This window comes from Ascaphus truei, chromosome 8, assembly GCF_040206685.1.
Source record: "Ascaphus truei isolate aAscTru1 chromosome 8, aAscTru1.hap1, whole genome shotgun sequence".
In the NCBI taxonomy this organism is placed as follows: Eukaryota; Metazoa; Chordata; class Amphibia; order Anura; family Ascaphidae; genus Ascaphus; species Ascaphus truei.
Window position 1 is genome coordinate 18,837,386 of NC_134490.1, and position 18,797 is coordinate 18,856,182.

The following is an 18,797-nucleotide window of genomic DNA, read 5'->3' on the forward strand; positions in this document are numbered from 1 at the left end:
AGTGTGCTACTGTTGTTTTTTCTTTGACGTGTTCTTGATGCAGCACCCTGAGACCATTCACAGTGTCAGCACCCTGCTTTGCTTTACAATAATGGCACCCTAAAATCCGTCCAGGTAGAGCGAGAGTTACCACTTTGTTGTCACATGGTATAAGGAGAGAATGACTCAAATGGGACAGTGTGATGAGTAAGGGTCCCAGAGATAGAGAGCAGTGTGACAGGTCACAGGGAGGCACAATATGGATGCTGTGTGAGAGTGAATGACATTGTGGAAAAGGTGACATACAGTGGAAGGCTAATGACAAGGGATTCAGGCGACCACTTTAATGGAGGTTGCCATAGTTTTAACCCATATTCTACCATGGAGATTTGCTACTTATTGTTATTTACACTATTCCAACATGAACATGCTGCATTGAATCTTAATACAATTTAATTTCCACAGATCTATATCCGTGGGGAAAATGTAACCTAGGGGAGCCCTAACATTCAAACTTTTTCCAGGTCTACCATGTTCAATTTTCTTAGTGCCTGCTCCAGTGCCACAACCCCCATAGTGGGAATGGGACAATCCTTCTCCATGGTTGGAGGTTCCTTATTGCTCTTAGTAGAGGAGATAGAATGCATCAACCACTTCAGAACCTGTGGTATTGAATAAGTTAACCCCTTTCCCTGCCCAAGGGTTGGGCTGCATGTCAATGCGTTAACCCCCTCCAGCAACAAATGTGTCCAACATTAAATTGAGAATCAGCAGCTGTTGCCATGCTGTTTGGAAAGGGGAGAGGATCAGATTGATATGTGGGTTTCTGTTTCCTATCAGTAAAAGCAGCTGGCTCAATACTGCTTTTTACTGTAGTTAATTTCCAGAGGTGTCAAAATATCTGAAATTCTGTTAAACTGCAACTTCATTCCAGTTCATTCTAAAACCACATGGAGTATTTCCCATTAGATAAATACAGCATGAGTGTGCCCATTGTGAAAACTGATATAGAACAACTTAGGCTGCAGGGAGGAAATATGATGATCACGTTTGGAAGTATTGAGTTTTTATCACAAAACACGCCCATAAATGTCAAATAAACAATAAGCTTTATTTCATGGAGTGACATGTATGTTATTCAGTAGAATATAAAATGCTGACTGTTACAGCCTCTCCCTTCTACCAGACAACAATAATCCCTTAGCCATAAAATAGAACAAGTCTCACTTGTTGCAATAATGCAACTCCAAAGGTTCTGCTGTAACCATTATTATCATTCTCATTGTAACAGAGATCTGTTAGGATTTATCAATGACCTGAGTAGTACATTCAAGTGAGAACAGACAGAAAACCCTGTACTGTTGCATTTACTTTAAATACCGTGAATACAAATATAGGATAGGTATCTGTTGTCTAAATCTAGCATAGGTTGGACTTGATGGATATATCTTGTTTTCTCACCCTCATCCACTATCTCACTATGAATTGTTATTGTTATATTGTTATACAGCAACAAAACATATGTAACTATACAGAACACATGTATATATGTAACCGGAAATACAGAGGAGGGGTGATAATGCAGGGATAAAAGCAGTGCTAAGGATAAACACAGGAAGAAGGTAACTTCTGTCACAAAGAGCTAACAGTCCATATCTCAGCTTTGTGTGGCCTTTATATAGGGGGGTTCGGGCTATTTGAATAGCAAACATAAATGCTGAAACTGCTGACAAATTAGCATTAAGCACTTATATAATTATCCGCTCAACCTACACAGCAGGCAATAAACAGGAATTAAATACAAACAATATTTAGGCAATAGCAGAAGTTTTCAAAATTCTAGAAATCACAAAATGTATATTAAAAAAAATATCCCCACCGAGAATAACATATATTTACATTAACAAGGGCTTTCTTCCAAAACTGAAATGCCATCAACGTAATTGGGTCTTTTCCCTCCCATTTAAGATGATTTTAAACGCTGGAACTCTAAGTGCATACAAATAAATTAAAAAAATTAACACATTTTATCTTAAAGGATCTAATATGTACTTTTAAACTGGTTCAGCAAAAGGCAATCCATTATTCCAAACTAAAATAATCTAACCTAGAGGACCTGAGGATTGCAGTGTGATGTTTTTGCTCAGTTTATGCTGTCATTGTAGCTAAATCCGCAGAAAGACTGTCCTTTTTATTCAAATGTTCATTAAAATGAAGTCTGCTGTAAAAGCAGAAGACTGGGGATGACGTCCAAGCTCAAGCTTAATTTGCACACTTTGAAAATGACATAAGCTTTTACCTTTTACCTTCCTGCCTGAGAAACATACATTTTATTCTACAGCCTTTAACAGCCTGACACGTTTTCCTTAATGAGAACCAGAGATCTGGGTATTTTGGATGTATTCGTTTATTGTTTATAATACATATGGACATATAGCATTGAAAAGTAGAAAAAGAATGTTGGTGAATTATTATATATTTAATGTCTGTAGAAATTCAACGTTGAGGATGAAGCCTGGATGAATGTAAGGTGGATGTTCATTTAAAAGGTTGGCTTTCTACTTATATACAATAAGTACAGTAATTAACGCGTGTACAATATTTGTACACAAATAGGTTCAGAGGAAATTGTGTAGTCGAGTGCAAAAACGCTGATTCCCTGGTTCTATGAAATGACTAGATCAGCCAGAGTTTTTCTACCTGTGAGTGCTAAGTGCACACACTTGGAATTAATTGTATAGCATGTTGGCAAATGCGTGTCTGCACTTGTTGTTTTCAGGGTCAGAAATACATTTAGAGGTCAACACAAAATCAATCTCTAATAACTTCATGTCGATCCAATAGAGAGTAATAATATATATATATATATATATATATATATATATATATATATATATATATATACATACACACACACACACACACACACACACACACACACACACACACACACACACACACACACACACACACATATAAGTCTTCAGAACCAGTGACGTAACAGAACTCTTCTAACCCAGAATACTGTATAAATGCCACTTTCTGAGTCTTATTCTGGATAGAACTACCCTTTTTTCAGTGCTGGGGGGGGGGGTCTATAACGTTAATTGCGGTGTCCTTAAGTGCTAAAAGTATTAAATATACATCATTCGCTCCATATCTTCACCCATTAAATAGTAACACGTTGTAATTTAAATATTCTGGGTAACATTGCAAACTTTCAACAGTCTGTTTTTTACCCAAAGGATTGAGATTTTATAAAGGGATCTGTGGCCCACAGCTGCCCATCTGCACTGTTTAAACAGTATTAAAGGAACCATTGCTACGGTGAATACCAAGAAATAAGGTGGATTGAAAGTGTCCTACATCAATGCACGTCTCATATTATACCATATTTTATCAATGAGTAAATAGGGAGACCACAGATAAACTGACTATAAATCTGTTCTCCTCGCTTCAGAAACAAGACGTCATCCTTAACAAATAAATGCATGTTCCCCCTGGTCCCACACTCAGTATATTTGCATTTTTACAACACTGGCATTGAAGTGTTTGTCTAACTAATATACGCAAAGCAGCTTTCTGTCCCATCTGCAGAGCTGACACATTCTATGTATTAATACAGGAGCAGAGGAAATGCTTATATCATCTCAGACCTCTATTAACTGCTAAGTCTTCAGTATCTTAGTGAAAAATGATCCTACTAAAGACACACACACATATACGTGTATATATATACGTGTGTGTATGTATATCTTTATTTATATAGCGCCATTAATGTACATAGCGCTTCACAGCAGTAATACACGTGATATTCATATTAATAAAAATAATACAAATAAGACAATGGAAAAAAGTGCTTTCAGACATAAAAGTGTCCCTGTCCCGAAGAGCTTACAGTCTAATTGATATATATATATAATATATATATATATATACACTGTATATACACACACACACACATGTATATATAAATATACATAGATCAAAGTTCTATGAATATGCATAGGGTATATCCGTGGTACATTGTGAATCACGTGATATAATACCTAAGAGCCAATTGTTTAAATAAAATATTGATTGAATTAAAAAAACGGGAGCGAATGTCAATCTATCTATCTATCTATCTATCTATCTATCTATCTATCTATCTATCTATCTATCTATCTATCTATCTATCTATCTATCTATCTATCTATCCAGTGTGTGTGTGTGTGTGTGTGTGTGTGTGTGTGTGTGTGTGTGTGTGTGTGTGTGTGTGTGTGTGTGTGTGTGTGTGTGTGTACAGGGATGAGTTCAGCTTCTGTATACTGTATATATGGTACATACTGTTTGCGAATCGCATTGCAAATAACACACAACTACAGTGTACTGCGTATATTTAATAAGTAATAGGAAATGGGGTTTCCTTGTTCTTGTATAATCTCTATTTTAATTCTACATTTATAATGCACATCTTTTTTATTTGTGACATACATTTATAGCAGCGTGCTTGTATTTAAGGTGTGGATAATGTTACAATTGATTTCAGTTTGAATGTATACATGTGTATTAAAACATATAATAGTCAATGTTTTTTTATATGTATTTGTGTATTCTTTGCTCTGAGCTGTAAAATATTTCACATATTAATTAAACCATGCGTTTCTAATGTAAACTTTATAAACTTTACATTTAAATAATCTGGATAGTAACTTTGTCCTTATAGTACAAAAAAAACATATCACAGCATATTTCTATACTACATTAAGAATATTAACATTAATATCAAGTAACTACTTTCATTGAAACATTCAAGGAATGGGAACACGAACATATATTGATCATATAACTGAATATTGACTATAATAGAAGATTTCAGCCTTTTTTGACTGCCCCTGAAAAATAGCATTTGATAAATGTGTGATCATCATGTCATAACTTTCTTCTGGTTATTTGACGAATGCAGGGGTAATATATTTACTAACTAGGGAAGCGTTAATTTCTGGGTGTGAAACATTGTAGTCAACTGATACAAAATTATTCCTTTGCGCTGATGTTCAAGAAAAAGGGAATAATGATCGTAAAATTAAAAACTCATACAGAATAATGTATCTAAATATTCTCATGCTGTCCAAAAAAACTGCGTTCATGTTATTTATAATATTATTTATTTAGTTATAATTGTCAAGATTTCCGTGAATTTGTATTATTATAGTTTGTTACTATTAGTGTTAATAATATTTGTATCCATTATTTATAAGGTGCAAACAAACCCTGTAGCGTAGTACAGAAATACATGTACAGCATGTACAGAAATATCGCATTCACCCTCACTGGTACAATAAGTATGGAAGGCACTGTTGCAAAGAGCTTACAATCTAAAAGGGAAAAGGTAAAGAGGAGATATAATATATGTAAGGGGGTATATGTATAAATAGGTTAGGTTTATAGTATTATATATATATATATATATATATATATATATATATATATATATATATATATATATATATATATATATATATATATATATATATATATATATTGTTATCTCCTATGGGACTGTGTGTCTCAGCATTCCCATTAGCCCATTGAGGCCCCAGTTCTTGTGTGTGTGTTACCAGCACCTGCAGCTGTCAGTTTTCTGGCCTCAGCAGGATGACCAGAGCTGAACCCAGATCAGATCACATCGCCTTTGTTCCCCACATACAGCTTTCTATTGTGCTCTGGTGGGATCTCTCAGAAGAGGGGGCCAGGGTTTGGTAACTTGGTGGAATCAGTTACCCAGCTTCTTCCGGTTACAGATCAGATATTAAAATCTGAAGATTGCCCTTTCACTGCCACTGCTCAGCAATGTGTTGCAGGCCCCTCTACCATTGAAAGGGTTAATGTTTCTACAAGTTTTCCAGAGGTGCTCACATGATGTGTGCGATATACAGGAATGTCCTATGTTAGCTCCATTTACATCTCTTTAAAGCAACCTAAAATGATGCCAACACCCTTCATCATCTCATTTGGGTTCTCCAAGTCCTCACAACAAGCAGAATATAGAGTTAATACAATCACTGCTGAGATCCCATAGTGACATCCCATGGCTGGTCATGTATTTTACAGTGGGGTGTTAACCCAGGAAGCAAAGTGCATCTGATTGGGGTTTATAGGATGTAATCCACCTCTGCCACTTGTGTTGAACTTGCCATGATTTATTCTGCACTGATTTCTAGATTGTCTTAGTAAGATCGCGTGTGTTTTAGTGTCTAGTCCCATAACTATTGGGATAGGTTATTTTAATAGTTGGGTGGCCTGTACACACCGTGACACCTTCTCTGAAACAGCCCCATTGTTAGATGGTCTCCTGCAGGTTCTAACTACAGCTCAAGCTCTGATCAATTATTCTGCTGGTTACATCAGAGCCCGGGCTCGGATATATTCACCTCCTATATCATTATAGATCAGAACTTAAATTCAGGTCTACAGCATTCATCTCTCATCTTCTTACTTGATCAGACCTGGGGTCGGATACATTCACCTCTCACCTTTTATCACATCAGAGCTCAGGCTCGGATAAAATCAGCTCCCATTTATTTATCAGAGCTCAGGCTCGGAGTGGGCAGGTTGCTTTTTAAATGCGTAGTTCTGATTTTAGCCTCCCTAATTTTATCAAAAAGTTATCTTTTTAAAAAAATATATAAATCCTTTCTTAAATAACATCAGTTATTTGCTTAAGTAGTTATCGTTACAAGTTGTAAAAACAAAAGGAATCCACTTTTCTGCCAGATCAATCTGTATATACATGAACTTTAATATTATATCACTAATTTAGATCCAACTTGGTACCATTTATTCACATTGCACATTGTGTTAAATCTTAATAGCCCCCTAAATTACCTGTCCCGTTGAATAATTAATACATTCTCAATTTAATTCTAATTTCTAAAGATCACAGCGCGTGTCTTCTTTAATACATTGCGTGTCTTATAAATATAAGAATATAGTTTATTTTTCAAATGTTTACACAAATGATATTATATACAGATCCGAGTTTTGTATTCCACAGTACGGGTCATTATTTAGTCTATTTATACATAAATACAAGGAGATACTCTCTCTTCTGCTGGAGTACATAGATACAATCTGTAGATGTTTGTAGAAGTTGCCACATTATGTTTTGCATGTGTTCTTAGTTCAATAATAAATATGGGGTAAGTTTGCTTTAAAAATAGTTATATTTGTTTATTTAGACCAGGGGTCTTAAACTCAGTTTTCGAGGGCCCCCAACAGGCCAGCTTTTATGGATATCCCTGCTTCAGGACAGGGGGGGGGGAATCAGACTGAGCCCCCTGTGCTGAAGCAGGGATATCCATAAAAGATGGCCTGTTGGTAGCCCTTGAGGACTGAGTTTGAGACCCTTGATTTAGATTAATTGGGTAACTCCTTTGCTTCCAGAATATTCTGCAATGCGTTGGAGGCCTCTTTGAAAGTTAAATGGTTTTAATACTCTCCTTGCAAGTTTGAAATAACAACCGACCCTTGCACTTTATATTGGCTAAAAGTAGAATTGGCAAACACGTGTAAATGCTTCATTGTCTTATAATGACTGCACGCTGGTAATATGGATGGCTATAACCACTGACTGGTAATAGTGCTATTTAGAAGAGGAACTATTCATCATGTGGTTAATAGATAGGAATATACTGCAGGGACTGAGACAACTCTGGGTGGTATGTGTTATTGCTGATAAAGTGCACCCTCGTGAACACTTTCTCCTGCAGTTTCTGTGGCTTAGAGAGGCCAGATCTGGTTCCTGTTAAATCATGAAATATTGGAGAACAGATTTTAGCAATCATTTCCTTCCTGTAACACTCATCAATTTTACAGAGAAACCATGAAGGGTGACAGGTGTGCCCAATTGGACAGGCATTTGCTAGCCCCTGAAAAATAGATTTAACAAAGCAGCAAACAAACTGAAGCTTCTCCCATAATATCCCACGGGATCCCACGAACACAGCTGCAAGGAGGGAAAATCCAGTCTGAAAAATGCCATACTATATGCACTTATATGCCCTCCCCACATGCCAAATAGATTGTAAGCTCTTCTGGACAGGGTCACCTAATGTTACAATTGTCTTGGTGCACGTATCCCATCTGTATTATTATATTCACTGTATTGTAATTGTGTTGTCATACTTATAAAGATTGTACAGTGCTGCATACAGTACCTGGTAGGCGCTATAAAAAAATATGCATACATACATATCCCCCTTTTTAGTTTTTTTTTAGATAAATACAGGTATTGCATTCCATCAGTTCTTTTGCACAGGTTGAACTGGCACTGGAGAGGTAGAACCATGTATAAACCATAAGAGAAAACTGCATGTATCACACATCCCACATCAAGTTCTATTTGTAATTCTCATCTGTTGATATAGCTCGTTTAACATTAAACATTCAGAAAATGTACAGATGAAAAGATTACAAAGATAGATAAATATTATAGTACACATTCAGGGATCGCACATTATACAGTATGTGTGTTTGTGTGTGTGTATACATACATACATACAGTACACATATACATGGGAAGTTTAAAACGTTGATAATCTATTTAAAACACTTCTTCCTCAGTCCCCTGCGCTCCTATAGTATATGCTTGGCATGCCAGAATGGAGCAGCTGCATTGCCCAGCAGATCTTTCAATACTGCAGCTGTTATAGAAAGTATTCTAAACAAATCTGTCATTTCTATTAGTATAAAATTCTGCACACAAAATATTTAGTGCAAGTGTTACAGAATTATTTACAGCAAAACCTCATTTTTTAGCAAGTGAGCTTATGCAGATATGCGTAGTTATGTGTACAGTCCTATCTATCTATCTATCTATCTATCTATCTATCTATCTATCTATCTATCTATCTATCTATCTATCTATCTATCTATCTATCTATCTATCTAATATATATGTTTATAAATACAAAATGCAAAACTTTCTTCCCTATTTTATAAAACAATATTTGCTCTATAATAGTTGGTTAATGAATGTGTAATATATATATATATACTTGAAAAATGTCAACTACCGCCTTGTTCTATACCTATTTAAATATTTGTTTTTTTTTATGTTAGAGGGGCAACGAAATATATTTCAAAATTAAATCCTATTAATTTATCAGAAATCATCCGAAATCAAGCGAATGGAAATGTTTACATGATACTAATAGTAAGTATTTTTATGCTGGCTGTTTTGTGTTGTTTTCTGCATATCTCTTGTAAATTCTATCTAAAGTATTTCCTTTTCCAGTCCAGTAAAAATAAATTCTGTTCACAAATGTGAATCTTATTAAAAGAGGTTGTATGGTAGCAATGATTATGTTTTGCCACATATTATAAATTCTAATATGTTTACTTGTATTTCAGTATATTTACAAAATAAATTTTCCTTGTGCATTTTTGCTGCTCTACAACTAGCAGAGCAAGAGATCTCAGAGAAATAGTTTTCTGTGCAGTCTGAGAATTGTTCACTTCTATTGTAAACAGGAGTCTGTACTTTGTATAAATATCATTTCTCCTGCAGCTGTCTAAAGCACCAGAACTGTTTTTTTTTTTATTCCTCAGTTAGCTAGGTCCCAAGTAAATGCTTTGCAATCCTCTGCACCCACACCCTACCTTTCATTCCCCAACTCAGGATTTTCCAGAGATTAATACAAATTATTAAGGGATAATTCCAGTTGTAAAGGTTCATCTCTCCCTGGATTTAGCAGAGTAAACAGGATCAGATTTTGGTACTCAAACTGCTGACATGTGAAGGAAAGATGGCTCAAATATCGCTTTACTTGATGAGGGATCAGAGATTTAAATCCAGCAGCAAAACATGTTTTAGGACAGGGTGAAATTAACCTTCAATTGTGTTATTAAAGGGCCCCCAAGATGAGCAGAGAAGTCATTAAGAAATGGAATATCAAATCGTATGAAATCTGTTTAGGGATAAAGAGGAAAACCTTTCCGCTCCCCTATTTCCTTTCATCCCTAATTCAAATTCTGATGACCTGTTGGATGTAAAGATACAACTTTTTACATTTAAACATGGACTATGCCAACAATACATTATACATGTGTAAATCTCTTTATTAGATGTGCATGTGTATCATCTATCACCTGTCCTATCTAGTATGTTTGTGTGTGTATATATATACATATATATATACACACAGACACACAGACACATATATAGAAACGAGATTCGTTTTCTACCTTACACACACACACACACACACACACACACACACACACACACACACACACACACACACACACACACACACACACACACACACACACACACACACACACACACACACACACACACACACACACACACACACGATTCGTTTTCTTCCTTCCCTCTACTATTTAAAATGAGATTAGACAGAAGCACTTACAGTAGTTTTAGAGGCTTTCTGGGGTTAATCCTGGCTGTAGATAAATGTGCCCCTTTGCAGGATACCCTGGGCTGCTCGCTGCTCAGATAGTAAGTCCTCCCTGGTTTCCTGGGCGCCCTGGTCCCTGTTAAGCTTTTGTTTTTTTTTTCTCACATGGAGAGTGAAGGAGAGATTCCAGGCGACTGGCTCCCATTCACTACTGCCATTCACTTTATTGAAGGCAGCAGGCGCCCCCAGCCAGAGCCAATGAGTTCTGCATAGTGATCCTGCCCCTTTCCAGATGCTCAACGTCAAGCCACGCCCCAATCCAGCTGTGATGCACGAATCCCCGCCCACCCGAACAGAGGCCAATCAGAAACCCCTCTTCATTTAAAGGGCTGTCCTTTTAAACACGCCCCCACTGTGCACACTGTATGCAGAGGCGCCTGGTTCCTGCAGCCACTTTCAGATCATTTTGGCTTGGGAAAAATGAGTCACAACTTATGTCGTTTTCAGGAGGAAGCAAGGATGTGATTTATAAGTACTTACTCCGTCTGCTCCTCTGCAGCTTTTTTTTTAATTTCTTCTCTTCTCCTTTATACTTTCAACTTCGATCATTTACAAATGAATATATAATGAAAATGAGATCAATGCTGGAGATTCGCCTACTAAATATTCTGTGCTTTTATCTGTTTTTTTTTTTATTTAAATGTGTCCATAATATTGATGTATTAGGTATTTAATCAATAGCATAAAATTGTTTCCTATGTTAAATGTCAAAAAATGTAACAGGGCGCAAATCCTCCCAGGGTGTATAAAGAGACAAACACAGAAAAAACTGCAAAGAAGGGTGGGTAGCCGTGTTGGTCCTTTCTTCCACATAGTAACAAAGGAGGGAGAGGGAGTAGGGGGTATGATACCTTTTATTGGACCAACAAGTAGTAAATAGGTTACAAACTTTCGAACCTCTCAGGGTCCTTCATCGGGTGTGGCTTTGGACCCTGAGAGGTTCAGAAGCTTGTAACATATAAACTACTTGTTGGTCCATTAAAAGGCATCAAACCACCTACTCCCTCTCCCTCCTTTGTTACTACAGAAAACCCCCACAAATAGTGCAATACAGGTAGTCCTCGCTATCCAAAGTTTCACTTTACAACGAATGGCATTTCCAACGCAACCCTATGGACCGTTTTTCGACGCCGGAATGCGTTATCCGATGCCTGAATGCGTTATCCAACGCTCACCGCCACTGATTAACATGGGACTAACTTTACAACGGTTTCATTATCCAACGCTACTTCCAGAACGGATTCCGTTGGATAACCGAGGACTGCCTGTATGTTTAAAAAAAATGAGGGGGAAAGAAAAGCAGCTGATAGAAGATTCTCAATCCTTTCAAAGATAATACTTTGTTATTGAATAGATACTGTGTGTAGTTGAAGCTGTCCTCCAGGATTACTTCAAAGATACAAGAGAAAAGTACATAGTGCTTTAGTAAAAAGTTGTGCATAGTCCATAGGGCATAGCAAAACATATTTTACTATAAGGTATAAGAAATACAGATTAAATACTCCCAAACATATGTAGGTATGAGGCAGATAGGATACATAGGAGTCCAAATGGTGACCGTGGCTGCTGGAACTGGTGTATTGGCTTTATGGCGTCATAGCCTTCTCCAAGTCAGACTATCCACGCACACCCATCCAGATAGCGCAGACCTCAAAGTGTCAGTGATATGCTCCCTCTGTCCTGTCTCATCAAATGCCGCCCTGTGAAAAATGTCCTCTATTTTATAAGGTCCAAAAAATAAGCAGAGATTAAAAATAAAGTCTTTTTTTTATTGCGTGTCACACATTGTATTTTTAAAGAAACATTTTTTTGTGCAGTGAGTGGCGGATGTATAAAAATTGTGGTGCTATGCTTGGTATAAAAAATAACAGAACAGCTAAACTAAAGAAAAGAACCCCTATGTTGAGAGCACTCTAAAAATGGCCGGTGAACTGATATGCATACAGGAAACCTGCAAGCTCATATTGAACCCCCAAAATAACCACAACATATATATAAACATATAAGTGTCACAGAGGAGTGCTACTGAGCATGGCACTATATATTTAAAACCAGAGACAGAACATGAAACACAGACAGAGCTCAGTGCACATCCAGTGAAACTTATACACGGTACAGTGCCTAAATATATATGTATAGATATCTATTAAATAAAATGGTCTTTTAGTTTAACATTTTGGCCAGACAGAAAACATATTGATGAAATCTATCTGCGTATGTGGGTTATGACGTCCTTATAGAAGCATCCTAGCTTCCGTCTACTCCCTATCTACATTAATGGACATACAGTGTGTGTCCATCTTGAGATATTTCCATGAGGAAGGCTTGATACACTGTGATCTTACCAATCTGTTATTGCTGAGCCTCTAGCCAGTCATACGAACATATAACAGATTCCATCGGTTTGTGGCTCACCCCTATTAACCCGTTCTTTGTGTCACTCATTAACCACATATTGGTTGGCGGTGTGACTGAGAGATTTGTTTGTTTTCAGTGTGGTCAATTACCTTTTATTCCACTATTAAACACCCCCCTCTTTTTAATATTTCGCTATATTGTTCAGGTATACCTCACACAGAGGTTTATCCACTGTATTTTAATTGAGGATTCCTCCTAATAAAGTTTATTTTAATGTATTCACCATTACAACTATTTTAGTATACTTACCTTTATCTCCAGGCCCCTGGTCCAGTGATATCAGTTCACCAGCCATTTTTAGAGTGCTCTCAACATAGGGGTTCTTTTCTTTAGTTTAGCTGTTCAGTTATTTCCCCTGATTGTAGCACCTTAGTCTAGGCAGTAGCAAGGGTTCCCCCCCCCCCCTTTTCCCCTGTTTTCCCTTGTTGTATATATATATATATATATATATATATATATATATATATATAAAAAATAACACATTTATTCAATATTGGTGCAGCGCTCTTTGTACTTTATTATAGAAATATCTCCATATAATTAGTATAAATAAGAGGGAATGTTTTTTCTCAAATAAATCCAATTTTCTTTAATAAGAATGAGGAACTGCACGTGTATACATAAAAAGGCAATAAAACCCTACGTTTGTAAAGAAAAAAACCAGTTGTACTCTTCACCCTTTTATAACTATCACTCTAATAACACTGAGGTTCCCAATGCACCCAAACTGCCCATATTGTCTCTGTAACTGTGACAATAACACTTAGGTCTCCATTCAATATATATAGAGAAGCAGGGTAACAGAGTTAGTGATGCAGAATATTACACTGAAGCAATGATCATTATCTCTGTGTTAATCCACTTCTCACTTTTTGTGAATAAGGGCCTTATTAAATAAAATACAAATACAGGCAAACACTCCTATACTGCAACTGTAATGCCTGCTGGTTGTCATGTAAACATTAAAAAAAAAATCTGTGAAAGTGAACCTTAACCTCTGCATGGCCATGATAATTGTTTCCTTATAGTTACAGCCTTTGATTTTCCTTCCTCTATTAAAAATATAACTAAAACAGTGCCCTGTTTAACACTGTAAAGAGCTTCAGAATGTAAGCATCTTAAAGATACAACATAGAAAACTCCCCCCTCATTTCCTGCTCCCCCCCTCACCCCCCCACTTTCCTAGGACCCACTTTCTACCTTGTTGATCTAACACCAGCTGCAGAAGAGCAAAAATAAGACTAGGGAGTAGTGAGAAGTTACTGGTGTGGGAGGGGGGCTACTCCGTAATTACATGTATGCATATTTTTATTTGTAGTGGGAGAATAATGTAGCCAGCGCTTTACAAAAGAGACAATACAATATGTTTAATTATAATACAATAGGTGCAAAGACAGGTTGTTTTTGACCTCTACCAAGAGTGACATCTTCAAACATCAGATGCTGGGATTACAGGTGTGGACAACCAAAGCAGCATACACTGAGTTGGTTTTAATAGAGTTCTTTACAGTTTAATTGGCTCAGTTCATTAGTCCATTAGTCATGTATTATTTGTTTTACTCTGTGCCCAGGACATACTTGAAAATGAGAGGTAACTCTCAATGTATTACTTCCTGGTAAAATATTTTATAAATAAATAAATAAAGAGCCTTATGCCAACTCAGACCTGGAAGACACGTATGTGATGGAGATAACAGATTGCAAAACATTGGTACATCCCATTATATGTGCACAGTGTAGCTCCTCCTAAACGCCTCCTACTGACTGCCCCAATATCACAAGATGACGTACACTGTGCAAAATATTGATTCAATGATTGCAAAAGACGTGTTCAATATGTAAACATGCCCAAATACCCATAATAATACTGCCTTATTATAGAATACAATTATAATTTTACATAACAGCGGAAACAATTATTTTTATATCTCATAAAGAGAAAATGGTTTAGTTTAAAACATGACGTTGCAAGTAAACATGCAACGTTTCTTATACGAGTTTACTGGTGCAATTTAAATGTATCTGCCGATCTTGAGAAATGCATCGTTTAATAATTTATACTAATTAAATAACTACTCGCTAACCAACCAAACAGTGCAGGAGACACATGGCTTATCTTATATTTCACCTATCACCTAAGCTTCCCTCTTGAGTTTTCAGCTTGCTAGCTGTAGTGTATTCAGATACTTATTTCTACGTTCAGTTCTTTATGAGGTCAGTCCTCTGCCATCCTTCGCATGGATTTACAATGCCAAAGGTCACGCTAAAGCTTTTACAGTGTGACATGTTTTAGAGATTAGGTAGTGAAGTTGTATCCTCAGCACTGAATTTAACAATGCATGATTTATGATCCTTATTTAAAGTCTCCATTATGTGTAACCTTGCATGTACATATAAAGAACAAGGCAAATTAAAAAGAAGCCATATAAGGTTTGAGATACAGAGAGAAATGTAGCGATTCTATAAATTGCTCAGAAATATGCATAATATAACTTCTATATGCAACACATACTATATGTTACTAGTTGGGTTGCTTTCTACTTGTCAGATTACTAATGAAGTAAAAACAAAAGCAAATAAGCAGAGCCATTTACCAAACTTTGAGGTGTAATTAATGCAAAATATTATGTATGAGCTGAATTATATTTACACCTTCCAAGGAAATAAAAATGCTGCATTGTGTAATGCTGCTGGGTATCATGCACATTCAGACCCCTAAAGCTATTTTCCCCTACAGAAAATATTACCTAAGTATGTCCCAACACACAGACAGTAGCCAGGTAGGCCAAGCTGATAACGAGCTGTATCTAATGCCACAGCCCTTTAACACACAATATTATCCAACAGGTTAGTCTTCCCCACAATGAGGGATCACATATTCTGATTAAGTCAGCCACAGTCTTCTAAGTAGAAAAAGCCTCAGGTTGTGGGAAGCCTGTAGTTATCATTTGTGTTGTATACTATACAGCATCAGGATCCATTTCATACACAAGTTCTAAGCATAAAGCATTGTTTGAGACATCTACATCTGCACCTGATTTAGAACCTCTAAATTCTTCTGGAACTAGCAAGCTATGAGGACAGCAGCAAATATATGAGGCCACGTCTGTGTATTTAGGACACTAGTCCCTATCGACTATGAATCAGTCCAACTTAGAATGAGATTCCATTTAATCACAAGTTAATAGAATGATCATTATTGTGTCTGGACTATACCTCAATCTAAAAGTACAGTTTGTGATATTAGTGTGTAGTATGATAAATACTGCCTGTGCTAGTAAGCAAAACACAGGCTTCCTTGCAGATTCCATAAGTACATATAAATAGCACCCAACTTTGTGGCGGGGGAAACACAAAATATCTAACATAGACCCTCTGAAATACGAGTCAGAAAAATGGGGGGGGGGGGGGAATGAATACTAAGTATGGTAAATGGATTGGCATTAAATATATCAAATGTGCAGTGTATGTGGATCATGTGGGCCATATCTGTACTGTCTATTTCAATAAAGGATTTCTATGGAGGAAACATAACAGGATGAGAGCAAATTTCCTTGGTGTTGAGAATCAAGTCATTAGAGCTTTAAATGTAGAAGTCGAGACCTTGACCTGGTGTGTTTGATTTACAGATAACAAGTGCAGAGCCTGCTGTATACTGCAGACTTCCACAGAGTAATCATAATCAGTAGTCTGGTTCCTTCAAGCTTAACTACATGAACCCCTAGTGGTACATGAGGTGTCTCTAAGGGGCTCGCCCAAAAATATATATACCGTCCGATCCCCAGGCAGTATAGTAGGTTCCTGAGCCCGTGTGGGGACTGCTCACTCAGTAAGGTCCCAAACTGCACATTAGTATGGGTGGTATAGCTGTCAATTACAGAAAGAGCTTCCAAAGTCTCTCCCCACAATGCATTGCATACACAGTGGCAAAAGCATTATAGGGTGTGACTTTGGAAGCTCCCACACAGTGAGTGACAGCTATACCGCCCCCCATTCTGGCTGCACACACTGAGGTATAGTTTGGGGCCTTGTTAAACGTGTTCCCCCCACATACTCAGGACACTATACTGCCTGAGATCGGTCACACAGTTTTGTTAGCAATAATCTGCTGAGTAAACAATAGGATTTATTATTTAGGGGTTTGCGGAACAAATATTTTCTAACAGGGCGGTGTACAATGTAAGCGGGCTTATAGGATTTTCACATAATGCAGGTAGTTTTCTAACACAGAATTTGAATGCAGAGTGGAACCCCTGGCCCCCCTCATCTGCCCATTTTCCTATCTGTTGTAAGCCCTCAAAACCTATTAGATACTTGGCTTTCTTTCAATTTTAGGATAGCCATAGGCCTATCCCGACCACATCAGTTGGAAGGCTATTCCCCAAATCCACTAACAATCCCTGCCTAACCCCCAGCATGGGGACATCAGCCACACAGGCATTTCTACACTTCAATGTGACGTACGTGAAATAATATCAGAGTGGCAAACATCTCACCAGCGTCCAATTCATATTTAAAGTGCATTCATGTGTTTGCAAATTGATGACTTATTCCTAATTGTGACGTGTCTTACACCCTTGAGGAAACCCAGTTGAAATATCTCTGTCTCTTTCACTGTTGGTTCATTGATGTTGCTTTTCAATGCAGTGAAAGCATGTTATAACTGAGACATCTCTGAATCAGCAAATTGACATCCCTATACTGTATGCAGAAACCCCTTATAAGCAGTGGCTCATACTGCTTATCTCTTTAAAGGTATCTTGAGTTTTTTTGGCCTGAAAGAAACCTCTCTATATTAGTTTAACATCACTATTCAAATTTACTTCTGTTGATTGACAAATGTTCTTGGGACATCTTTGGGGACTTTGGTATCCTTGTGTTTGACTTTCTGAGGTCTACAGGCCAAGTGATGAAAGATAGGTATCACTGGCATTGCTTAAGGGCTTAAGTCCTGCAAGAAAAGTGATTGTGAAGAAAACACAGGTGCATGCAATGTGTCAAATGGACAGGAGCTATTCACCCATTCACTTTAACTGTGTGGTCCATCACCTAGCTGCATGGCTTCTAAATATATATCCACGGGTAGGTAAATAATGCGGAGAAAAGCTGAAAATGTGCCTTCGTGCTTAAAGGGAATTTCTTGTCAACCTATAAATAAACCCTGATTTTGATGTCCCAATGCTCCCTTTTTTCACAGAGAGAAATGTTCTATCTTTTAACAATGTTACATTTTAGATGGCTGATTCTTTAAAAGAAGGTACACTGCGGATGGCACGTCTTTATATCAAATCCCACTCAGGTGTACAGGCAGTCCTCGTTTTACAACGCTTCGCTTTACAACGAATGGCTTATCCAACGCTATGCAATGCATACCTATGTTAATTTTTACAACGCCAAAATGGCTTATCCAATGCTCTTACGTCGCTTTGCAACGTTGTGTATGTGTGTATATATATACAGTCACATAAACAACGTTGCAAAGCTTCGTAAGAGCGTATATATATAATATTATACTATATAATATTATATTATACTATATAATATATTATTTATTATGTTATATTATATATATAATACAGTATATACACTATATAATTTATGTGTGTGCTGCATATCTTATTGCCTGCATAAAATATCTGGTGTATTTTAGTGTTAAAAATGCCTTAAGGAACGGACCCTTTCATTTAAACAGTGTTCCTATGGGAAAACGTGTTTCGCTTTACAACGCCATTTTGAGTAACGCATTGTGTCTGATAACCGAAGACTGCCTGTATTCATTAAACAGCAGCAGTCATTAACATTTAGTTATTTGTTATTAACGATTTGCTTTATTTCTTTTTTTTTTTATTCCTGATTCCACACCCCATTGTAAACCCTCCCAACAGGTCAGGTTTTCAGGATATCCCAGCTTCAGCACAGGTGGCCCAATCAGAG

The 18,797-nt window shown here is 37.0% G+C and overlaps 1 protein-coding gene across 2 annotated transcripts in view; it reads right to left on the reverse strand.

The window, feature by feature from the left end:
• Nucleotides 1-10,649, reverse strand: part of PITX3 (paired like homeodomain 3) — a 56,700-nt gene extending 46,051 nt beyond the window's left edge. Inside the window, exon 1 of one of the 2 annotated variants that reach the window (XM_075610679.1) lies at nt 10,398-10,649. The gene's annotated coding sequence lies outside the window, so the exon portion shown is untranslated. The remainder of the gene's footprint in view (nt 1-10,397) is intronic. The other variant, XM_075610678.1, reaches the window with a different exon arrangement.
• Nucleotides 10,650-18,797: the final 8,148 nt, after the last annotated feature.